Raw genomic sequence first — 26,795 nt, forward strand, 5'->3', positions numbered from 1 at the left:
TTCCTGGCCACGTGTGAAGCATCAGAAAAAAAATTCACCGACGAAATAGCTAAATTTGAAAAAGAGCCTCTCTGCATACATAGGAGTATATTATTATACAATAAAAAGCGGGAAAGCGATAGCTTTTTCAGATGACGAATGGGATATGCAAGAACTGGATACACAAATGCATTAATTCCAGGGCTCAAACAAAAATTTGAACAATGTGAAACAGCGGTATTTCTGAATTAACCAAAAAGCCAACGTTGAGGGTATGCTGCAGACAAGCGATTAGTGAACATCACTGAGCAGCATCAAACTATTTTTAAAAAACCTTAGAAAAATGTAACATCTTTTTAAAGTCTGATTAAGAGACATATCCTCTAGCCTAAGATCATTAGAATTTTTTCATTTAAATAAATAAATCTAATCTACTCACTTTAGGAAGAAATGTCTTATTTATACGTTTTCGGTTATTGGGTTTGTGGGCGCACCATAATTAGTGCGACCATAAATATTTGATTTGATTTGTACTATAAAATGCGACCTTTTGTGAGTATACCCCTCTATCACTGCTATTAGAGCTGTTTGTGTCAAATTGTTTGCGCCAGCTTTCGTATCTTATATTTCGTTGGCGGAGTGGGACATATAATGAGTAAAAAACACAAAAACGGCCAGATGAGCCGAAAGCCTCACTAGTACCAAGTGGCCCGGGCTAAATTCTTTCAGTTAAATTTCTATAACTCTCTCAGGTTTCCTCTGAATGCGAATGCCCTTGAATTCATGTCATTTTATGTCAATTTATGTCGTGTTGAGCGAACTCCTTTATATATCTATACATCGTTTGAACCATTTAGTCTATGGGTAAAATTTGAACGAGTATCTGTACTCCTGTCAGAACGGTCAGGGATTTTTTAATCACATCATAACTTGCGAGCGATATTCACTTATACATAAATTGCAAAAAAATGATCAGCAAAATTTTCAAAAAGGACATGCCCAAGCGTTCGCCCACGAAAAAGTGCCATTAAGCGATAAGCTTCAATTCGATTTGAGCAAAATAAAATACGATATAGTATAGGTAATACGATTTTTGTTTATCGGCTTAGCAATAAATTCAATTGTTCTGCGCAAAAATCGAAATAGGTGGGCAGCAGAATGCGAGTTTGGATAAAAAAAATGCAAAATAATAAAATAAAGAACTGAAGGAAGAGTGAAACTGCGTGTGGTAGGTGGTTATAAGAAGTCATAAATATTAAAAGAGGTTGTCTGTAAAGTCAGTTTACTGACGATAGTTTAACGTGATAACGTTACAAAGGAAAATTTTAATTTTATTTGTTTGATAGATATTTTGTATGGATATAGAGAAGGAGGTAAATGGAATCGCAATGGAATTGATCAAGTTACATTTACACAAACGTGAAAAATTACGAAACATTTATCAAATTCATGAAAGATATGTTCAATTTCGATTGTGCCTCAGACGTTAATAAGTCAACAACACTAAGAGGCAACATCATCGATTTGACGTTTTCAAGACACATTACACTCGAAACACCCTCTTTCATTTCCTACTTTTCCTATCATCGTCCTCTTCTCAACAGAGAAATGGTTCATTACCATGCACACAGGAAGAAGCCATATGCAAATACAAATATGTGAATTTATATACATATGCACATATACATATATGTATATGCTCACTCAAGTAGGAGAGAGCCAGATGTCGAACGTTGCCGAACGCGGGCTCCGATTGTGCCTCTTTGTCGTTCGTTTCGCGCTATCGCTTGCAGTTCAAGCATGGTAACGACGCATGAGCAAGATAACGACGCATTTTTGGTGCGTGCAGCTGGCTACATCGAATTATAAGACGTTATCACGTCAAAAATAGACCGCTCAATATGCATTGACAAACTCGGTGAGAAACATCAGTTTAGTATGAATTCATCGAGGCGTCCGTTGTGGGGGACTAAAACTTAACTCAAGAAATGAAGAGACAAGCAACTATCGTCGCTGTATGTGAAAATCGCACCGATTTAGAAATCTCAAATTTTCTAAAGTGAACCCATTCATTCACAACGGCTTTCCTAAAGTTCGCTGTGAATTGGAAGCATCAGGCGGTGACGCAGAATCTGTTGCAAAACGCGAAAAACACAAGGAATGTTCTGACACTGTCCGATCTGCAGAATTTATTGAACAAGTGCTGACGATCATTGTCGAGTACCCCTCAAAATCAATGAGGGCCCTTGAGAGAGAGTTTCATGTTTCTGAGAGTCTTATCCGTCGAGTTGTCCATCGAGTCGTTACATACATCTTTCAGAAAGACTCTGCGCCTTCCCGCCATTGGATGGCACACAACACCGAACTTATGGCCGCCTAACTCCCAAGACCTTAATCACCTGGATTACTACGTATGGGGCGAAGTCGAACGTGGAATTAATAAGCATTCTCAAAGCACCATTTCTTCTCTGAAAGCTGCAATTAATACCGTTATTGTCAATATGAATAAGAAGCATATGATGCGGGCCTGTAATCGGTTCCGGACACGAATCGAGGAGCTTATTGCAGCTAATGGGAAGTTTATTGAATGATTTTATAGATATATAATAAGTTAATGTTGTGTAAAAGATTCGAGAAGCTCCATTAAACTTTGTTGAAAACAAAAGTTATTTACTTTTACTCCCAAGTTGTTTGAAAACACAGTACGCCCTCTGTATAATTTTATGAGCCTTTTCATTTTTTAATTCGTAAATTAAATAGTATATTTTGTGGGCAGGAGCAACGTATGACTGCTTAAAAATATCGTTTTTCCCTTGCAACTGCAAAATGGTTTACCAGTCATGAATAGCAAGAAAGACTAGTGACTATAATTCCACCGTTCCCACGGCAGTCGGTTCTACATAAACGGAACGATCCGAATTTATGTCCGGCCAAGGACTGTCAGCCCAGCAGTCATGGAAAATATATGGAGAACAACAATAGCAAAAACAACAATACTAATTCTATCCTTCATGCAAAAAATGGTTGAAAAACACTGCAGTTAAAAACTGTTATCTAACGAATGTGACTGCAACGATTTTAAGTCACTTTGATTGCTTCACTTCACACTTCTGCAGCTTATCCATTAATCAATTAATTACTGGCAGTTTTGATATCTTAAAGCTGGTTCGAACTTTGTTATATTTAATTTTACACTTTCAATAATTTCATTGTTAGTTTGAAATCGTGGCCTGCACTTTGATGATAGTCATTTCGATTATTAGTTAATATTTGCCTGAGGTGGCATTTTTTCAACTCTTAGACTTCGCATTTTTTATACCCTGCGATATATTTACAAACATACACAGTTTTGCACTGCCATCAAATGCTTGGATTACCAGCGTCCACAACCGAGACCTTTGCCAATGAAGCCTACTAAATGGCGCAAAAGACGAAAAGCCATTAAAATCAAACGGGAAAAACCAGAAAGCCCCAGCGAAGCAAAAGTGTGTATGTGTGTCCATTTGTACGGATGTGTTTATGCATGTAATGTGAAACAGCCCTCCACTTTCTGGCTAAAGGGTGTGAGTGAGTGGTCGAGGCAGCCGAGATGTGTGACCCTGAAGCAATAAAACGAAGCGGAGGTGCAGCTGTGATAGTAAACAAGTGCTAACCCACTGATTTTCGCGCCTTGGGAAGAATTTTTGGGAACATTTTTGGATACGTTGAGCTTTTTCGACCCATCCCTCCGATTGATGTGCCTGCTATGCCATAGCATATTTTTGTTTACGCTTAGAATTGTCAGTGGAGATTGTCAACTTGTTGGCGCGGAAATTGTGTTCAAGAGTTTTATTCAGTTGGCAACTTTTTGCGCGCATGGCAAGTTTATGCAACGTTTTGATAGCTGAAACTTGCGCTAATCGCCACCAGATGACAACTTTGCATAACATTTGTGGTGAGTAAAAGATGAACATAACGGGGGTCCAGTTTTTCAGAGCAAACTTAACTTTAATTTGAAGTTAAACTAAGTTTAAACGCTTATTTTCACAGGGTTAAGCTAAGTTCAAATATTTACCACAGTTAAACTTGCGTTCAAAAATTAGTCCTGAATGTGGTGAGAATTACGCAACGCTTCTGAAAAAGTTGTGAAAAGAATTTATATATTGAAAACAGCTCAGCGGGACTGATAGGCTTTATTCTTCGTTATAATTTGAATCTTTTCAGTTCACCACTTTCTCATTTTCAAAACTTAACTGTGCACCAGATTTCCTATAAGAAACGAAACAAGATTTTATTCAATCGAGGCTGAAACGAATGGCTATTTTTCAGTCTTGGAAAAATCCTAATATTCGGAAGGAATCAACAAACTAGCACAGCATTCGAAGAAGTGTATAAGTCTAAAAAAAGACTATGTCGAAAAATAAAAAAGGTTTACCCCAAACAATTTAGTAGTTTTTATTTTTGCACGGCCTTTTCAAACGACCCTTGTAGCTGCGTGTTCTTAAGCGCATATACGTCTGCGCTTAAATCTGTAAAATCTGAGGCAATAAACGCACAATTTTATATGCGCTTATGAAATAGTTGCGCATAGAATCGATGCTTGCAAGTTGTGTTGCAATTCGTAGTTTACGTTAATAAATATTGATTGGATATTCTTTGAACGGTCATTCCAAATGCTCTCATGGATTATGGACCATTGTTGATATTCTTTTTTTGTTGTAAGCGCTGATACATAGGCGCCTAGAAAAACACGGCTAATTTAACGTTTGCTTCAACTATTAAACAAAATTGTACTTCAACATACTTTCCCCCAACAGCTGTTCACAATTCACCTCAAAACTTTCAATTGCTCGCTTAACAAATGCTTGCTGTCTCTCTTTCGCACACTAAACTTCCTTTGAGCGCGTTCTCAATAGGCAGCATACCGATGCATGGTCTCTCATTTGTGGCTCTCTCAGCACGCCTGACCGGTGCCTGAGAATCCACCACTCGCTTCAAAGGTTCTTCTCAAAATAGTTCTGTGTCATTTTCGTAGTCAACTTTTAGGTGCGTAACCAAGTGCTACGTTGTCGCTACAACGGCGCGGACAATGTGTGTGCGTGTGTGTGGGGAAAAACGTTTTTGAAAAATTACCAACAAAAAAGTTCACTTTATGTCTAAAGTTATAGGATAAAAGAAATATGTAAAAAGAGAATTAAATTCATGAAGCCCCATAAACTTTGTGGAAAAAATGTGAAAATGTGAATTTATTTCGCGTTGTCTGCGCAAATACGCCTAAAAGTAGACCAGCCCCAGAAGTGACGGAAAAAATAAATTAAATTGGAAACGTGTATTCAACGAAAGGAAAGATTTGCGAAAATCGCAACGGCAAAGGTGATGAAAAGTGAAATTTTTAAAGAAAAGCGAAATTATTGTGTAATGACATTGAGTGTGGCGAGTGGCGAGCGAGTCACGACGACGACAACGGCAACAACGACGACCACGACTACAAAGACGGCGACGCGACAATTGCAAGGAGCAAGTAACAGTCGGAGTAGAAGCAGCAGGTCTACAGAAAAGCAAAAGCGCTGAAGTAGAAGGACTTTCGAAACACTGAAGTGAGCCAAAAAAACTAAAAACAGGAAAAAAGAAGAAAAAAACTTTATACACGCACACGAACACAGGCGCGAACACAAAAGAATACGAATTCGAACACAAATAAAGCCATGCGGCACGCACGAACACGCAGACATGCAGCCACACACACACACACACACACACACACACAAATTAATGTATTAGAGCGCCAAGGCAGACAGACTGACTGGCTGGCCGACTGGTTGTTCTGTGTGCTGCTTTACTGTCTCACTCGCTGACTGCCAGGACGTTGGACCCTGTGTCTAATGGGCCGCCTGGACGGGTGCTCGGTTGGGCAGTCGGTCAAACTACTCGTGCGCTCGTTCGTTTTCCCCTTCGCCTCCTCTGCTTAGCCACAGCTGTGCGCTTGCAAGTCAACAGCGTTCAACAGGATGCAGCAGCATGGGTGTGCGTGTATGCGTGTCCATGCGCTCTGGCATGCTGACTTATCCGCGACTGCACTCGCGCGATTTCTGTGCGCCGCTTCGTGCGCGTTCGCATTGCTTGTTCGTTTTGAATTATGACATACACCTAAAGCAACACACACACAAAGCTAAACATTAGAAGGAACGCAAATAAATGACATTTGGTATTTCCCTTTCGTTTATTTTGTGTGTCAGTTATTAAAAACGAAAACGCCAGAAAGTGACATAGTTTCCTCAAAGCGAAAGCGAGTTTAGCGAAAGTTTTGCGCCAACAATGAAAGCCGTGTGCTGCTCTATGATTTACGAATGCCAGAATATGAATTTTCTTGTTTAACTTTCACATGGAATGTAGCAACAAAGCGCCAGAAGAAATGATACAATTTCGCGTATGGCGCCTTAAAGTATGCTTCAGCCAAGAAATTGTGTGCCAAGAAGCAGTACTCGCAGTAGCAGCTTGATTTTGTATTTGTATGTGTGAGTGTATGCGGTGTGTTTGGGCGTTGAATTAGTTGGGGGAAAATGTTAAGGCCATATCTCAAGCGATGAGTTTGTTTTACATAACGCCAACGAATTGTTGCGCACTTTATGGGGCAACCAATTTTTTTAATTCACTGGGTATTTAAACTTCGGATTGATAATCTCTTTAACTGTAGTTAATATGCATTCAAAGGGCTTACAGGTCAAATCTGGGACCTTAAAGTCTGAGGCCATGAGGTAATTAGTGGATGAAAAGTATGGTTTTATATGTATACTAGCTTTAACCCGCGGCCCCGCTCGCGTAGGAGTAGTTTTGAAGGACTTAGCATATGTATATAAAATAATTACAAACAATAATTTCATAGAAAATAATTTTTTATTAACAACCATAATATTACAATACTCGGCATCCGTTGCTATGCCTCGTTGAATAAAATCAAAACAACCAATCAGAAAAATATCAAGCAAAATTATTTTTATTAATTTTCTATCTCAAACCGTTTTTGAACTTTGCATTTGGGTCATAGTTGAACAGCTTAAGTCTAGAGTGTGCTATAAATAGTGGGAAATAGGAAAAACTAAGATTTTTTAGATTAAATTTAAGCAAATATTCGATTATTAGTGACGAATGAGAGTGGTGGCGCGGAGGCTGTGGGAAGGGAGTTCCATCATAAAAACATGCCTATAACCTTCATTGGGTGAAAATATGAATGTATAACATTTTTTTCGTCATTTGGTGTTGTCGTTTCGTAGTGATGCGCGGACAACGTACAGACATTCACCTTTATAGTATAGAGAAGATTTCTTACTTTTCCATTTTTTCAGGTGGAGTGCTTTTTTACAACCTGAGTAGGAGAGTCGTTTAAAAAGTCTGTATTAAAATGAAACCTACTTAATTGTTTGGGGTAAACTGTTTAAATTTTTCGACATAGTCTCCTTTACCCTTATACACTTCATCCAACGCTGATCTAGTTGGTTGGTACCTTCCGAAAAATAGGATTTATTCAGGTCTGAAAAATATCCATTCGTTTCTGCCACTAATTTTTTCAAATTGGGAAACAAATGATCTCTGAATAGGGCGATGTGAAATGGGTTGGAATTCTATTTCCATTAATCTTGCGACCACAACTGCTCTCGCAGGAGCTGGTGCTTTGTCCTAAAGGAAAAGGAAAATCACTCACCTTTTTCCATTCATACGAATGCCAAACACAAAGAATGGGGCCGTTCCGGTTGAAACTTTATGCTACCATGAGATGCTACTAACTAAACATAAACTCAATATGCACCAGTAGTGCTATCTCTTTCACTTCTCATGGGCTCTTCAAAAGGCCCTCGTATTATGCTTTATGCCACTGGAAAAATATTCTTTGGAATTCTCATCAAAGTGGTTTTCTACGGCCGCTTTCATGTCACTGTCGTGAGTAACTTTTCGTCCGTAACTTTTTTTGATTTTGCAAAAATAAGGAAAAAATTATTGCAATCCACGTCTGCATAGAGCCGGTGGACAATGCCAGTGATTACTGTAGTTTTTAAAGCATCCCTCAGATCCCGCGTTATGTGAACAGGCATCGCGATTGTCGAGCATTGCGATATCTAAAGCAGACAATTTTAAAATTTTATTTTCATTTACAATTAATCATGTAAAAGCTCCTCAATTTATACTTTGCTAATCTGTAGGTAGCAAATAGCAGGCTACTACTCCATTCTTCCTTCGGCCAGTACTCATTTTTTCCACTTTTTGAGCATTTCTCAGCTTGGGTCTCTATCGTCACTGAGGAATCGCCTGCACAGTTCGTTTTTTCTTGTTGAAATAGCTGAGCTCATTTTCCATTATATAAGAAGATTTGGAAGTCCCAAGAGCCGATTGTATTTCTTCAAGCTCGCCCAAGATGAAGTGGCCTCTCAAGGCTATTAATTATGGTGGCATATAGAAGGTTAACCCCGGAGGATTGCGGATGTTGTTTCGAAGCATTTTGTAGAATTAGAGGTGGACTTATGTGAAGGTCGATATTGCGCGTAAATTATTGTTAAAAATTCCCGAAACTTAATTAGCACATTTCGTAATTAGTTTCTAATGGGCCATTGTGTACGGTACATCCTCTGATGTGGTACAGCCTTTTATGCTTGAGCTCGGGCCTATAATTGGAGGCTTCTTATGAACTTGAGTCTCCTGTTGGCTTATTAAGAGCAAACCCACCTAGGTTAGTGAGTCTTCGTCATGCAAGGGCTACATATTCGCAGAGTGTGTGCTCGAGTTTCATCGCCCAGCTCGCAAAACTGGCAGATGCTTAGTACTTATTTCCTGAAGTCATAACGAAGGCTACATTGCCCCGTGTTGTATTCAGTAAGTATTTGTTATTTCATTTCCTTCAGAACCACTTATGAAAGCAGTGAGAGAAGTGGATACTATCGAAGGCGAAAAGTCTCCATATGCTCAGAGGAGTGGAACCTGCTGTGCCAATATACATAAATGGGGCTCCACGTTGAAGAAATGTTAAAGCGGTTCCAAGGTGGAAATAAGTGAAGGAGGAGGAATGTTATTGAGTTAGTGGGAGCATGCTCCACTGACCACTGGAATGAGGTACCTGACATTCTGACATTTTGATTTTAACCTTCTTACCAAAAGCAAAAAAAACTCTCTCTCTACGCTTAGGAGCCTACTTGACGTTCTTTTAAAAGGAAGAATGAATTGTTTTGTCTGCCACCCTCTTGAGCTGGCCGTCCAGTATCTTATGAATTCCATGTCGTCCCAGAAACATGTCGTAAATTAATGTTTAATATACGGATTAGGTTTCAAGCATGGACCAACCTTCTCTAGTCGCCTTTAGAAAAATAAATTAACTGAAGAAGTGAAGTCCCTTGATAATTTGAAGCGCCGAAATGTCTCCGACTGCACACTGCAAAAGCTTACGTCACGCCCCTATTGAAACAGCCTTTGAAACTCCAAGTATGCTGTAGAGCTTTACACGCTTACGGCTAGGTTTTTCTTCCAAGCTTTACGCTCATCCAAACCAAATTAAGAGAATTGAGTTCACGTATCAAAGGATGCTTTCCCTGGTCAGCAATTTGCCAACGATTGAAATATTAAAAATTCAAAAGGATATTCGCAACAGCAGTACCGAGTAAGCGCACAAAATCTGCAGAAGTAATGTAACTCACACACACACACACACATCCGCTCACCTGGTAATGGGTCTGTTTTATGCAGCTACATATATTACTTATGATATTGTAATATATTTAAACAAGTATATGCATATTAAACAACTTGGCACAATATGCTGTAATACGTTCAGTGTGGCACACGCAATCAGCAGCACCAACAGCTGTACGGGCAGCATTTGTAGCTTGTTCCGTGCGAGTAGCGGCTGTATGTGTGTGTACGTGAGTGGAGTCGACATTTTTGTGTGCGAAAGGTTGCTTGTTCAACTGTCAATGGCAATGCAACGAAGCGCATCTGTCTACACACCGAGCCATGGAGTATGGCTGCCTACTGCTGAAAGTACCGCAATGCCACAAAAGCCACAGCCGGGTTGACGAGTTGCTCCGGCTCCAGGTGGAAGCAGCAGCATTTTTCAATACACTTCTACAACTTAATCCTTCTGGCTGTACTTCTTATGGAATTACACCTGAAACGCAAATGTTGTTGTATTGTGTGGTACAGACGTGTGTGTGTGTGCCAGTAAGAGCAAAGCGGAAGTGGCTGCTGGCTCCTGACTACAGCTGCTGTTGAATATTTCAGTTGGTTTTACCACTTCAGTCACTAAAGTCGAGCACACTTGCCGATTGCCTTTGCTGCCTCAGCTGCCGTTGAGGGTATCGAAGTTTTCATTGTAGTTACTGCGTTGCGTTTACTGCCACCACCAGCGCGAATCATTATTTTGCAACGTACTTTCAATTTTTCACAGTCATTCTTATGCACAGATATGCCTCTGATTATTTTTCTATTTTTATGTTCTTTTCTTGTATCCTTTTATGTGAGCATCCTGCGTTCGTATGTAATGAAGCCAAGCGCTTCAGTTAATCTCCTTGAAATGGCAAAAAGACGCTTTTCCTTATTGTGGTTGCCTGGATATGCCAATGAAACTTGTTGGGTTCTGCAAATGTGAATTTGTACCCTCCTCATCCTTTGAAGTGGCTTATGTGTTTATCTACGTACCTTTTATCCTTAGAAATGTTTTGTATAGATGTGTGTGTGGCCTCCGCAAATCTCACTGCATAGTTTTTACTATATCCGGCTCAATATTATCCAAAACTTCCTGTATCCGATCGCTGGTTCTTTCATGTGGGATTTTGGTGCGCTCGTGTATGTGTGTGTGCATGCTATATTGGTTTTTTGTTTTAATATAATATTAACGACAGGTAAAGAGTTGCCCAGCAATAAAAGCAAATTGCATTACAGTCAACATGTGAACTTTTGTATTATTCACTTTGTGGTTCAAGTAACAGCAAATATGGTCGGCTGCGGCATGGAAAGGGCAACTTCCACTTGGATATGTTGACTATCCTCAGATGAAAGGTTGTTTTTCTAAGCAATTTGTGTTTAAAATGTTCTCTGCTGCCATTCAAATGAATCCTTCAGTAGCTATGTGAAGAGTGTTTTTTTTTCGATTGGTTAAGGCAGAGTGTAGTGTTGTTGCTTTGCTGATAGATAAGGGACACATTTTCCAAATTAATTTCTTTTTGTTTGGAAATGAATATCTAAAGCACTTATTTCCTTTTGGTTGTGTTGCTGTAGAGATTAAGAGGTTTTGTCATTGTGCCTCGAAAGAATTAAGCGTATTTTGGAATTTTTTTTTGCGAAACAAATAAATCAAGTTTTGAAATAGAAAATAAAATAGTGGCTGCGTAGCTGACTTCGACGAAACCGATTTCCTTTAAAGGGTCAAATTGAGCAAAAATATCTCTAATTTTTACTTGGCGGTCATAGAATAAAATTTCTTTCAATTATACAGTCAGTAGCTGTAGGAGTATAGCCTATTTTTTGGTATATGAAATTTTCAGAAAAAAAAAAATTCAAAATTTTCAGAAAAAAAAAAATTAAAAATTTGTTACGAAAAATATAATTATTAAGAAAGTCCTTTTATATCCATTTCGTTGTAGCGATCAAGAGGTTAAGCGGTTAGGTGGCAGCTCGACTTCGAAATGAGGAAGAAACTGTCGTTACTGTGAATGGCGAGCCTCATAGAGGCATGCTGACTGAATTTTTGTTTCCAAAAACTAATCAGCCAAACATCGACGACATTTGGTTCCAACAAGACTGCGCAACTTACCACACAATTGCAAGAAACAATTTGGTGACGACTTTCCTTCCAGTAGAGGTCATGTCCCCTGACCTTTTCGTTCGTGAAATTTAACACCTCTGGGTAATTTTTTATGGCACTATTGTTAAGTCATTGGCTTATGGCGACAAACCAACAACTCCTGAAGCATTGGAAGCCAATATTCAAGCCACCATTGACGCCATACGATCAGATTTATTGGAAAAATTAGTCAAAAATGGGCTAATCAAATAGGCCCGGCGAATACTCGAATATTTGCAGCTGTGTTATTTCATCGTGAAAATGATGCCTAACAAACTTTGAAAACGTTTTACTTGATCCAAACTCTCTCGTTTTATTTGAGTCATCGATGCCTAAGTTTCTAATTCGGTGTGGCGCTTCAACACCGAGCACGGCCAGTATTGAGAACTGACTCTCATAAGTGTCTTGTAGACATATTTCTCTCTTTTATGAACTAAAAGCGAAAGTTAAGTAGCAAGAAACTCACTTTCACAAAAAAAGTACCACTTTTCCAACAAAAGCTACTTTCACTGTTTTTGGTTATTTTAACTTCCTGTTATTTTTACTTTTTTCACGCTTTTCACAGTTCACTCCCTGTCGTGTGTGTTTATTTTGTGTGACACATATTGCAGTGTTGCCTTTTGAGACATTTGGCGCATTGCCAATCGTTTCAGCCAGTTGACCGACATCAGAAAAAAGAAAGAAAGCCACTTTATATTTTCCGCGTGAGTCAGGTAACGAAAGTTTTATAAGGAAATTGCCAACAAACAACAACAAATGTCTAAAACGTTTGCTATATCTGTGTCTATGGGCCGCTAGTGGCTCCTATTTTCGAAAAAAGAGCTGAAATTGAATGTCGCCAGTGCTGGGGGCATGCAACACCATATAATACGCACGAAACCAGATCAATAATAGTAAAAAAATCCAAAACAAAGGAACATAAACTGCACTGCTGCTGTAACAACGGTCGTGTAGTTGCTGCAGACGCGTCCCAATGCCGCACTCGAGCGGCACGCTGTTGCCTGCCACTAAAGCTGCACCTTACCGCAAATTTTGTTACATGCAACTGAGTGCGCGGCGCCAAATGGCCTCCAATGTCAGCAGTCAAGTTGAGTTTTCTGATGCTCGTTAAAAAAACAGTGTTGTTGCACAATGCCCATGTCGTGGTAGCTGCAAACGCCTTGCCACTGATTGATGGTCGCTGCATTAGCAGCTGCAACGCTGCTGTCTTCTTTCACCTCAGTGTTCTTTTTGCACTTTTGCAATTCTCGGCCCCAGCTGTTGTTGGTTTTGTTGTTGCTGTTGCAGCGCATTTGTATGCAAATATTTGCAATTACCAAGTTTCATTGCCACTTCCTGCCGTTTGGTGGTGGCCTTTGCCTTTAGCTGCTGCTTACACATTTGCGTCTCTTTAGCGCTCTTTCATCTCTGACATAAGTTGACATTAACCTTTGCTTTGCTTGCCTTTGAGGGGCATCAGCAAGTCGAGGCAGTGCCACACACCCATAAAGCACCTAACTGGATGTGTAAGCTGCTTGCAACATGACCGCACACAAAAAAGGCACCAAAAACAAACACAAGCGGCTAATTACCACGTGCTTGGTGTTCTAGTCGTATAGGCGCGTGTGTCAGTGTATGTTTGTGGGCCCCGAAAAACTGGTAAATACGCGTCGCGATCTCTGCGCCACTTCCTTCTCTGCCACTCAGCTCTCGTATGCGCTTCCACATATTTTTTTTTAACTACTTGCGAGTTGATATTCTTTCTTTGTACTTCATTTTAACTTTCCCTTTTTTATCGTTCACTTTTGCTGCGGCTTTTGTTAATTAAGTCTTGGCGTGTTTCGTGCGGCATTCATGGCCCTCACTGAACTGGTTCTTCCTCTTCTTTCTTCACTTGTAACCATTTTTATAGTTGTTGCTTGTTTCGCCTTCCCTTCTTCCCCCACTAAGGTTAATCGCTGTCCCTTCCATGACTGCTAACAACTGTATTTACATTGAAAATCCATTTAAGTTAATTTTGTTGCACCCACCATTTTTAGACTGCCTCCATTCCACCATTCCTCTATCACATTTCGGCTTCCTTCTACCATTTTCCGACTTCTGCCTCACTTTCCCAATTTTTATTAGTTTTACATAGCTTTTCTTCTTTTTCCTTCCAGTCCCCAAACCTTTTCTGTACCCATTAACACTTCATGCAACATTTACTTGCCACTCGAGTCTTCCTTCCGCTTGCACCTCACGCGTTTCTTTCTTTTCTCCGCACCAGCTAAGCGGATTACGCGTCACTTTTTGGCTTCGCTCTTCTGTTCTTCCTAAGCCACCTTGACTTCCAGCGCTTCTCCGCCCTGTGGTTGGTTCGCGCTGAAATATTTCATTACATTTTAATTGCATTTAATTGGGATTTATTAGCATTATTTTTCATAGGTTTCGCTTTCTCTACCCATTTTCGATTTCATCGCTTGACAGTAGAAAATTCAAAGCCTAAAAGTATGCTTTTTTTTACCAGCCTTTCATAGCGCTGTACGAATACATATTTCGGTGTTTGCGATTAAGGCCAATCAACAGCAGCAAAAATGACTAATCGTTATAAATTTCCTTGCCAGTGTTTATTTTTTGTTGTTCTGTTAGCGTAGCTAGTCTCACAATATGACACTGTCATATCTCAAAATTCCTCTAAACCGAATTGTTTTGCTAATTTAGAGTGCAGCAGTATTGAGTATTTATCCTTTAACTAGTAACTATTTATTTATTAAACAATGAGGCTCAGAAATGCGTCATTATGAACCTCAGTTAGGGTGAGCAGCATTGCCTGGGAGACTACTTAGAGACAAACTACCTCCCACACATAGTTTTGGTTATATGCGATACCTAGCAGAGCTCACAGACGACCACATAACCTTTTTTAGGTTCAACAATTCTCTCTTCATAAGTCTGATGAGAATTTTAGATCGGTTTTCAATTGTCAGGGAATTGTATTTGTAAAAGTCTGACTGTAATGTGAACTCACAACGTCATTTCATTCAACTATTTCTCGCCAAGTCATTTTCTACCTGACCTTTCCAACTCAGATAAAGATTTCCTCTGCCTCTGCTACCGAATACCTTCAGCCAACGAAGCCACTGTATCTTTATTTGCTGCGCTATGTCTATGTCATCGTAAAGCTCATACAGCTCATTGTTCCATCGCCTACGATACTTGTCGTCGCGAACGTGAAAAAGTCCAAAAATCCCCCGCAGAATCTTTCTTTCAAGCACTCTAAGGGACGCGTCATCAGATATTTTCATCGTCTTAGCTTCTGTGCCATACTATATGACGGGAATGATAAGAGCCTTAAAAGGTGTTAGTTTAGTTCGTCGCGAGAGGACTTTACCACTTGATTGCCTACTTAGTCTAAAGTAGCACTTATTGGCAGAAAAGCTTATACGTTGGATTTCAAGGCTAAAATAGTTATCGGTGTTATTGCTGGTTCCTAAATAAACGAAGTTTCTTAGAACCTCGATGATTCATTTGTTTATCTGCCAACAGGTAGGAAAATGTTGCGATTTCGTGCCTGATTACTCAAAAAGAAATCATTCATACTGAGCTCTCAGGCAACGAGAGGCATACCTAAAAACTTATATTTCGGAATAATTAAAATACAGTCGTATTGTCAGCGCCTTCGTATAGAATTGGTGTTAGGTGCTCTGTAATTTGCATTAGGTACATAGGCACACGGCTGCAAATGAAATCGACACCAATTCAATGCCTTTATTGCTGAATTATATTGAATATTCCAAAACTCATTCCGAGCTCTCAAAAAGTTATTGGAAAATTATTACAGCAAAAAAGCATAAAATCTCCAAAATAACGGTATATGTGTTCATTTGCCAACTTTTTTGCTTCCCTCCACATACATCTAATGTCTCGAGGCTCCAAAGGCATTAGTGGCCGACATTTTCAATTCATATTCTACTATTTTAATTCTTTGAATTAGGAAGGAGCCAAATTTTTCAGTTAAATCCCAAAGCAAAGTGCATGCGCTGAGCGTCTTTTCGAAATAAATAATTTATATGCATTCAACAACAAAAACTATAAATTTTGCTGCACTGATGCCCTGGTTTTATTTATTGTTTTTGTGATGTTGGTATAGTTTGCATTTATGTATCAACTGGAAGCAGGACAAGAAAGCATTATGGAAATACGTGATAAGAAAACAAGTGTTACCAGATGACAGAGAATTGGAAGTGAAGGGAAACTGAGTTCTTCTTACAGATTTAATTGTAATTATTTACGATTGAGGCTAATTATGTGGCTACATATTCACGATGACGGCTCAATTGGTTCATTTGAAACCGTTTCGGTTCCATTCAGCTAGCTTTAGCCGTATTCAGCGCCGGGTTCCTAATGAAATCTCTATGTTGATAACTAACGTATCTGGGTTAAATTCTGGTGCTTGTAGTTGTTTTCAGTCAAATTAATGGATATAACCACGTCATCAGATTTACGAGCTCAAAAGTGATAGTTTATTCAGCCAGCGGAATGAGTGTCTTAAGGGCGTACTTTCTTTTCACTCTAAGTTCACTTTCAGAAGTCTGCTGATGTTTCTCGAAGGCATATGCAAATTTTCCTTTCGCTTACATTTTCTATTATTTTATTTTATTTATTTACGTCCATTTGGTAACTTTGCGCCAACAGCAAATGGTCGCTGCTGCATAAGTAAATAAATACAGTTATATCCACGCCAGAATTGATCAAAAATGTTGAATGTGAGAGGGCATTTCACTTTTGTTAAGCTAAAAATTGTAGCAACAAATACAAAAAAAGCAAGAGAAACCGAAGAGGAAGAATAAAATGTAAATGGGGGTCCTGAAAAACAACATTATTTCGGGCATTGTGTCACACATTGTGACCATGACAAAATACGAAACGACTTGTCCAATGCATTTTAAATTATTTCTTTTTAACGAAATTCGATACTTCCGAAGAGGGGCCCATCCGATGTGTGGAGTTGTGTGTTAATTCAAATGTATTTACGCATGAAAAGTGCCGGAAAAAAGCAGATGCGATGTGTTTTAGCATACTTTGCGGCGCAATATTACTCTCCGAAATGACAGGCTAATGGTGTCGACAATATCCGTGTATGAACGGAAATGCTTCTGTTTATATGGACAGAGCTGTATGTGTGTATTGTAGGTGTGCAAAAAAGCTGGCATACGTGAAGCCATTAATGTAAAATCATAAAAAGAATAGTTGATGTGAAGCAAAGGTGATAGGAGTTCACTTGAATTGAGTTCAGCGTGAAGAGGATATGAGAGCATGCGGAAATACAGCTGCCTACATACACAAACACAAAGCTGCCCGTTGTCATGCATGTCTGCTAGTTGCAATCGTGTCAATAAATTGACAATTTATGGCATGACAGATATGCTGGTATGCTGCAAATGAATGCACCTAGAAAACAAAAAATAAAACACATTTTTCATGTCATTCAAGCTGTGTGCAGGACAAGGGATACTTATTATATACCTACATACATTTGTATATGCCACTTGCCGTTGTGTTGGTGACTGAAATATGCGTGCTGCATTCATCACTTTTGTTTCTGATTAGCAAAAAGTTTGTTCCAAAAAACTTTCTATTTCTGAAACATCCAGCAAAAAATTGAAAAAAAAACTTTTTTCCGAATTAAAAAACCCAAAACAAATAAGGCGTTCCGGATCTAATATCTATACTAATATTATAAAGAGGAAAACTTTGTTTGTTTGGTTGTAATGAATAGGCTCAAAAACTATTGGACCGATTTTAAAAATTCTTTCACCATTCGAAAGCTACATCATCCATGAATAACATGGATTATATTTTATTTTGGAAATAGGGCTCGAGATATAGGTCAAAACGTGGACCCGGGTAACCTTTGGATGTGTATGTACAATATGGGTATCAAATGAAAGCTGTTGGTGAATGCTTTAGTCCAGAGTATTTTTCATGCCACTCCATGACTAGGGTCTCGAGATAGAGACCAAAACGTGGACCCTAGAATGTGTTTGTACAATATGGATATCAAATTGAAGCTGTTGGTGAATGCTTTAGTACAGAGTTTTTTCATGCCGCTCGCTGACTGGGGTCTCGAGATATAGGTCAAAACGTGGACCCGGGTAACCTTTGGTTGTGTATGTACAATATGGGTATCAAATGAAAGCTGCTGATAAGTGCTTTAATACGGGGTAATTTTCATACCTATTGATGACTAGGGTCTCGAAATATATGCCAAAACGTGGACCCGCCGTGTCTTTGCACCGAATTAAACCAAACTTACACACATTGTTAAGGAGGTATTGAAGATGGTTTCCGTATAGTTTGGATACCTATTGGTAGATAGGGTCGCGAGATATAGGTCAAAACGTGGACCCGGGTAACCTTCGGATGTGTATGTACAATATGGGTATCAATGGAAGCTGTTGATAAGTGCTTTAGTACAGAGTATTTTTCATGCCGCTCCGTGACTAGGGTCTCGAGATATAGGTCAAAACGTGGACCCGGGTAACCTTCGGATGTGTATGTACAATATGGGTATCAAATGGAAGCTGTTGGTGAATGCTTTAGTTCAGAGTATTTCCATCCGCTCCGTGACTAGGGTCTCGAGATAGAGACCAAAACGTGGACCCTAGAATGTGTTTGTACAATATGGATATCAAATGAAAGCTGTTGATAAGTGCTTTAATACGGGGTAATTTTCATACCTATTGATGACTAGGGTCTCGAAATATATGCCAAAACGTGGAAACGCCGTGTCTTTGAACCGAATTAAACCAAACTTACACACATTGTTAGTAGGTATTGAAGATGATTTCCGTATAGTTTGAATACCTATTGGTAGATAAGGTCTCGAGATATAGATCAAAATGTGGACCCGGGTAACCTTTGGTTGTGTATGTACAATATGGGTATCAAATGAAAGCTGTTGATAAGTGCTTTAATACGGCGTAATTTTCATACCTATTGATGACTAGGGTCTCGAAATATATGCCAAAACGTGGACCCGCCGTGTCTTTGCACCGAATTAAACCAAACTTACACACATTGTTAAGTAAGTATTGAAAATGGGTTTCGTAAAGTTTGGTTGTAATTCGGAACACTGACAACGGGTACAGCGTTCTTTTGAACCAGCCATAATGTTGTTTCCTTTTATAACGCTTGGGGCGGAACTGAACTGTCAAATTGACAGTGTGAGTTACAATGTGTCAATATTTCTTTCTGATTTGGATGCCATAAGGAATAAAGTGGTGCACAAATGACTTGCTTATTACAAAGCAACAAGTCACACATTGCATGTGACACTGTTTGTGAAGACAAAAAGCAATGTAGGCACACAACTTGAACAGCAACGAAGAAAAATTGTCTTCAACAAGCAATACTACTTCGGCTCTATCGACAGTGCACGAATTGCACGACGCTGCTTATATGCTTGCATGGCAATGGTAGAAAAACATTCTCATACAAGCTTTGCCGAAAGACATCAAGTACAATGTGTGAATTGGTGTCATATGTATGTATGTACGTAGTGTGTATTAGCACACCTTCGAGATGTATGAAAATTGCAAACATACACATTTCTTCGTTCCCCGCGCACTTTTGCGTATTAAGGGGAGAGTATTAATAAATAACGGTAAACTTTCGATGAATAATTTTTAAAGCTATTGAAGTTATGAAATAAGACAGCTTTTAGTAAACTTAAAATCCAATAAAGTGCGCAGAAGAATATTTGCAGGCAAAGTGTAAGTTACATTCAAATATTAATCAGAGTTTAATTTTTATTCTACAAAACCATCATACCAAACATTAACTGCCTATTTGATTTTAAAATATCAGGAATTCATGTAAGAAAATAATCCACATTTGACACAATTCACTTGTTTGAATTGAATTGTTTTTCATTGCCTTTCAGTGTCATTGCTTTTCTTGCTATCTTGCCGAAATATGTGTGTTGTGATAATGCTGAGAGAGAAACAAGTCATACAAAAGCATGATTTGGTTTTCTCTCTAGCTGCTATTGCTTGTTACTGTTAGTTGAGAACAAAACACTGCATTGTTGCGTGAATTTAGCAAATGACTTGAAAGCACATATATGTCGACTTGTGCACCACTTTAATAAGGAAAAAACGTAAGTGCAACATGTAAAAATTGTTTGTGAATTTTTTTGGAGTGGATTTTGGAACAGTGAATAATTTCTTACGAAATTTGAGAATTTAATGTGAAATCCGAATGAAATTATGTATTCGTGGAAAAAAAATTTTTTTTCGTTTTTTTTTTTTTTAAATATAAATGGATAGTGGTTAAAAAAGATCCAATGCTTAATAAAACATATAAATTGAAACGAAAAATTCATGGGTGATCAGGAAAAAAGACGATTGTTTCTTAGTTATTCATATGCGTTGATTTGAAATTTAAAAACAAACTTCTTTTTTCCTGATTTTCAATTTATATTTTATATTTACTCAAAAACAAATAGAAAAACAAAAAATATTGTTTATGCCAAAGCGCTTGAATAAAGAAATAAATAATATGAAAATCATATATTTTCTGTTCTAAACCATATCTATTCTATTTTAGTGTGCCCAGCGAAGGGGGCCGGGTTTGCTAGTACATATATAAAACTCAACCTAACTCAAATTTGGAGATGAGTTTTGCCCATATTTACTAGACATAAAACCAGGAAAGTCACATAATTGAGCACGTGAAAACCAAAAATTAAGAAAATTCGAAATTCTGATAAAAAAACAAATTATTAAATAAAAAAGTGCGATTCAAAAGGAAATCATAGATACATTTTTTTTCACCACACATGCATAAGTAAGCACAAGAAACTAAAATTTCTGGACTTTTAATAAATAAATTTCTAAAAAAAAAACACAAAATTGCACCAATAAATGAATAAGTTTTTCTTTATCTTGAATTTTGTGTATACAAAAATTTCAATTTTCGAAAAGAGAATTACAGGGTGAACGATATGAAGAATCTGCTTGTATCTTTAAAACAGCTCATGACATCAACGTCAAAATCATTCTAATGACAGTTCAATATATTGTTTATAAGCCATCAAAAGCATTTGCGTCTCAGTTTTGTTGATTTTTTTTCTGTGATGGAATTCAAACGTATTAGTGTGATTGCGTTATATTTGGCTGGAAAATCACAACCAGCCATTGTTCGCGAGCTCAGTCACCTCAAAGTGAATGAAATGTTTGTGTATCGCACTATAAAACGTTACAATGATACTGGTAGCATTGAAAAACGCTATGGAGGTGGACTAAAAAATCCAGAAATGGTTCGGAAAGTGAAGGCTCGACTTGAACGAAATCCACGCCGAAGTGGAAGAAAAATGACCAAAGAACTGAAAATATCGCAAGACAGCATTCGACGCATATTGAAAAATGAGCTCAAGATCAAGGCTTACAAGTTCCAAAAAGCACACGATCTTTCACCCCACAAAAAAAAGTTCGGTGCGAAAGAGCAAAGGAGTTGTTGCGCTTGCACGAACGTAGTGAATTTCCTAACATTATGTTTTCTGATGAAAAAAATTTCCGAATTGAGTAGTTCATAAACACTCAAAACGATCGTGTTTACTTGACCGAACGCTCATACGAGAATTTGAGCCTACGTACGGCCACTCGAAGCAATTTCCCATCGCAAGTAATGGTTTGGGCCGCAGTCACCGCTGATGGACGCTCTCCAATCATTTTTTTCGAGCCTGGTGTCAAAGTGAATGCGGCTTATTATCGGGAAAATATTTTAGAAGCTGCTTTAGAGCCGTGGACACGCAAACATTTCGGTCGTAGACCATAGACGTTTCAACAGGACTCGGGACCGTCTTATAAAGCTCGTGTGAACCAAGAATGGTTAAAAAATCATGTTCCACACTTCATTTCGTCCATACAATGGCTTTCGAATTCGCCAGACGCAAATCCGATGGACTATTCCATCTGGTCCATTTTGGAGAGCAAGGTGAGGACTAAAAAATATGCCAGTATGGATGCGCTGAAAAAAGCGATTAAACGAGAATGGGCCAAAATACCTCAAGATCACATTCGTTCAGCATGTAACTCATTTTTTGACCGTTTGAAGGCTATAGTCAAGGCAAAAGGTGGTCATATCGAGCTAAAGTGAATATATGTTAAAATTGTAATCATTTTTGAACATTTTTGTCTTTGAAATCAATAAAAACTAATTTCACACAAAAAAGTTATGGTGTTTTGAATAGGTAATACTTCATATCGTTCACCCTGTATATCCATATTAAATAAAAAAGGAAAATAAAATATATCTACTTTTTTAACATCTTCAAAAAATCCCAAAATCCAAAAAAGTACATTTAAGACAAATAAATAGTTTTTTTTGTTGGCTACTTTATTTATAAAACACTTTATTTTCAAGAAACATGCATCATAATATTAAATAAATTTTGTGCTCTCATTTTTTGATGAACTTTTCCAAAATTAAAAAAAATTCTTCTTACTTCAATTTTATATTTGTAAAAAATTTAGTCTTCGAAAAGCCCAATTGAGTTTTTTTGAAATAATAAAATAACTAGTATGTAACCCCCGAAAATCGGGTGCCAAAAGGGTGTATACAATTTTTTTTTTCGCCATACGTAAAGTTTCTTGGATTTGCAAAAGTAAAAATTTTTTTTCACAGATCTTTACGTTTTAAAAAATTTTAAGAAGAATGGTAAAAAAAATTTTCAAAGTTCATATTCATATATGATCTGATAATGGCTGCATACATAAAAATATACATGTACACACATAGAATACAATACAAAGAAAAAAAAAAACACTTAAAAATGTATATCTGTGTTAAAAAGTTCGTTGATATGATGGGTAATACTGTTCTTTTAAATGGCGTTGGGAATCGTCTATTACTATAAAATTTGTCTGAGAATAACCCAAATACAGTTTACCTTTGAAATAGTATCAAATAAATAACTAATTTGTCTCTCTCCTCATTTTTTAAAACTATTTAAAATTTTGAGTTTTGCAAAAAGGATCAAACGCACACAAAATTTTTAAATACATACATACGTTTATATATTGTAGTTCAATTGTACCATATATGAACGAAAACAAAAGTGGATGCTTCTACCAATCATATCCAATACGTGACGTTTCAAACATTTATCACTTAGGTACTTACATACCTGCTCTATTCCTCCACTTTGGTCGTCCTTTAGGCATATTTTAAAATGAAATATGGATGTACTTTTTTCTTAAAATAAATTCTATTTTGCGTCTGTCCAAAACTCTTTCTAATTTGCACTGTTACCGTTGTTTTAAGTGAATTGACAAATTCCAAGTCAATTGTCAATTCATACCAATTATTGCCATCTCAACAAAATGTTGAAAAAAATTCGCAGCACCCGTTGGGACTATGTTCATGAATACATATTTATTAGTAAAGAGAACAAAACAAAACAATTATTGAGAATCCAAATGTATACAATGCTGTGCTCATTAGAAAGAGAGCTAAACAAAGCAAACGTACTCATATATGTATATGCGTATATTTGTGTGTCATCCCGCTTTGCATAGACATCGCTGTTATCAATATGAAAATTTTGATAACTTTACACGCAAATATTTCATGAACAAATTAACCAATTTTAATTTTTATAATTTTCCGGAAATATGCTCATCAAAACCTTTCTTTTGATATATATTTCATATCTGTACATATTGTAGTTTAGTCAGAATAAGCGCCATGTTTTAAAATAATACTATAGGTGATAATTCCGAATATCTGGGAATCTTCTTAAGTTTTCGGCTTCCCGAAAATATGGCGATAATAAAAGGGTGAACTTATGGCAGTAATACAAGTCGTGGCATTGGTACAGTGTGAATGTATAGCGGAAGATGATATCTACCTTTTCACTGATATCCAGGCGACGATAAAACCGCCAACAAAGCAGTTGAGAATTTCCAAGGTAGCCCTGAAATGAGACTAGTTTTCTAAGTCATCCGCATAAAGTTGTTAGCGCTAATTTTAATATTTCTTACTGGGTTTTCGTTGACGCAAATGAAGAAAAAATCCTCTATGAATGTATTAAATTGCCCACAATAATATGTACATACATACATACATATGTACATCTTGTATTTATAAATGATTTATGCATTCACTTTCTTTGCTGGTCGTCATTAATTGTCTTCATATTTAGTCTTCCCCTTCCTTATTTTTGCTTCGATATCTGCTCCTTATCTGCTATTTTTGGCAACTTAATTATTTGTAAACATAAATAAATTGCGGCCACTGCTATGTTGATGAGTGAATTTATGTGTATTTGTGGAAGTGTGTGTGAGAGCTCGATTGTATTGAAACGTAACCAGGATATGCGGTTGGTTTAATTTAACATTTGATGCGTTTGCCAATTGCTGACGATAGCACCTCTGTTGATGGTCTGAAAAGGGTTTTTAATTTGTGTGAAAAGTGGGTAGGGAGCTTTAAGAGTGGCACGAAGGCATAAAGGAGAAATTAATGGCTTTAAGTGTGGAATTATTATCTTATAGGCTATTAGTATTAAATATATATAGAGTTATGTGGGCGAATGTGATGGGGTTGATTATATATGAGCAAAAAGTCTTAATACCACTTTGATTACGAGAAGAGATCGCCAATTGCCGCCTCGAAACAATTTTCTCTAAACTTTAGCTAAAATGCACAAAATTTAAGCCAGTTTTAAAGCAAATGCTTAAAAAGTTTACCAAGCTATACTCTTTCGGTTAGAGTTTTATATCTCTGTAAAGCTTTCCCTGATCTAGTTGAAGCTTTGACACAACATTTAGGAAAAAATGTTCTATAGAACTAAAAATGTGAAAAAATTGTGTATTAGAATGTAAGAATAAAAAATCGATTCTCAAAAAATAAATGCCACCGAAATGCTTAAAGTTTCCTTTACTTACAGCTTACATAGCTAGGCCAGGTTTCTGGTACGCTAAATTACCCATTTAAGGATATATCCACCCAAGATTTGTGGGCAAGAATGCTTATTTCTCTTTTTGGTAATTGTGTGATAGAACTCAGTAGCAGACGCACATTTCTTTGTAGCATATACACACACAAACAGACATCACACATTGATGCCAAGGTTACTTCTGATCTACCAAGCTCTCGTCTGCTTTCTTTTTCGTGGAGCACTTACGGTTAGAAAATACTTTCCTTTTGCTTTAAGTTTATGTCCTATTCTTCTTCCTTTGATGCAAGAAATTTACAGCTAATATAGAAAGTAGGTTGACCCTCAATTTACAAACCATTGCGTCTACACACAAATGCTCACCTGCAGCGTGGGTTCAGCTACTACTTACGACGACCCTGATGGGACCATATCATATAATGAAGGCGGTTCTACTTGCGTAGATCTTCACATCCTTTTTCCTTTATGCTTGTGTATGTGTGTGCGTGAAGAGGTCTTCCAACGCATGTGCGTGATTGATTTTCAGTGCTGTGTTTATCCTCCGGGCAGTTATGTACAATTAGGCGAGCCTACACAGCTGCTATTGAACCCAAAACTACCCTGCAAGAAAATTGAACGCCACGTGACCCACCATCTGACCATCAGTGCTGAGAAATTTCTCATTTAATTTGCTCATTAAATTTTGAGACCAATATGAACAATTTGGTATATTCTGTTATTGGCTTATGGTGCTTTATCACTCTCTAACATCAATTTATCAATCTAATAAGTCGAAATTTTAAGAACATATGCGTATGGGTTGGTTTTCATGTATGGTAAGTATTAGAGTTGCGGTCAGGCATGAAAAGAACTATTTTCTTATAGATGTATCTACACACACTTGTACATGCCCTTGTATGCATAAAGATTGCAGTAATTCCAGTATGAAAGCAGCCAGCTGCCTATGCTGAAGCTTAATCAGGCTGAGTAGGTGCGAGGGGAGGGAGTGCCATAATTCAGCAGGCACAGAAGGCACTAATAATACATAATCCCGGAATTGACAAGAAATGCCAATCAATTAGTTTGAGGTTATGTTTGAGGAAGCGAGTGAGCGAGTGAATGTATCATGCGTATGTAAATGCTGAAGGGTAAAGGAAAACGAAAAGGAAGAGAAGTTTGAGGAGAAGAAATAATATTTGCCTTCATTTTAAAATACACACATTCCGTGTAGCGCATAAGTAGTTTGCCTTGAGGCTAGAACATATTGGATATGGATAAATAAAATGGAGCTGCGTACAATTACGTAACTCAAAACACAGTATATCCTCTTAGATTCGATAATAAAAAAGCATTTGAGAGTAAATCAAAGGTCATAAGCAGTACAGTATGAAAATCTGGGGGTTTATATGATCATAAATTATTAAAACGAGCGCTAGAGAGTAAAAAAAAACATGAAAGTTATATCTTTTTAAGATTTTTGGTTACCACGACAGTCGGTTCTACATTACCGGACCGATCCGGATTTATATAAGGACTGTCAAGCCAGCAGCATTCAGCGTATATGTATGGGAAAAAACTTCTTTTCTAGACAAATTAAATAGTTTTATGTATGAAAATGGGATTAAAAGCCAAATGGTAGTGCTTAAAATACCTTTCTGTCCTTTTAAAAATATCTCAAGATGTTATATAACCTCAAACGGCAGTCAAAACTGACGTTTCGTCTGTTGGGGAATAAGCAGCCAAAATGGGCATCCCTCACTATACACACTGTCGCAGTTGTAAGCAACACGAGAAAAAGGAAACGAATTTCCATTTCCTCTGTGAATGCCCTGCCCTATGGAAGCAGGGTAAACCACTGTTCGATAGTCTCAAACAACTTTCTGGCTTTGACATCAATAACCTAATAAGGTTCTTAAGCCGCGCAGACTGGATAAATTCCTGATGTGAATATCCGTTAAAAGTTGAAAACGAGGATGTAACAACAATGGCAAAATGATGCGGAGGCGATAGTTGTATTCTGGATGAATCACTATTTTAACCAACCAACCAATATAACTTAAAATTTAGTTAACAAATCGTGTGGTTTGCTACTTTAAGTTGAAATGTCACGAAAACCTT

The 26,795-nt window shown here is 37.7% G+C and overlaps 1 protein-coding gene across 5 annotated transcripts in view; it reads left to right on the plus strand.

Annotated features, from left to right (window-relative positions):
* The first annotated feature begins 5,018 nt into the window (after nt 1-5,018).
* LOC129237432 (potassium voltage-gated channel protein eag) overlaps nt 5,019-26,795 on the plus strand; it is a 159,525-nt gene continuing 137,748 nt past the window's right edge. For all 5 annotated transcript variants that reach the window (XM_054872179.1, XM_054872182.1, XM_054872181.1 and 2 more), the window contains exon 1: nt 5,019-5,331. The gene's annotated coding sequence lies outside the window, so the exon portion shown is untranslated. The remainder of the gene's footprint in view (nt 5,332-26,795) is intronic.

This window comes from Anastrepha obliqua, chromosome 2 (genome assembly GCF_027943255.1).
Source record: "Anastrepha obliqua isolate idAnaObli1 chromosome 2, idAnaObli1_1.0, whole genome shotgun sequence".
NCBI classification, from domain to species: domain Eukaryota; kingdom Metazoa; phylum Arthropoda; class Insecta; order Diptera; family Tephritidae; genus Anastrepha; species Anastrepha obliqua.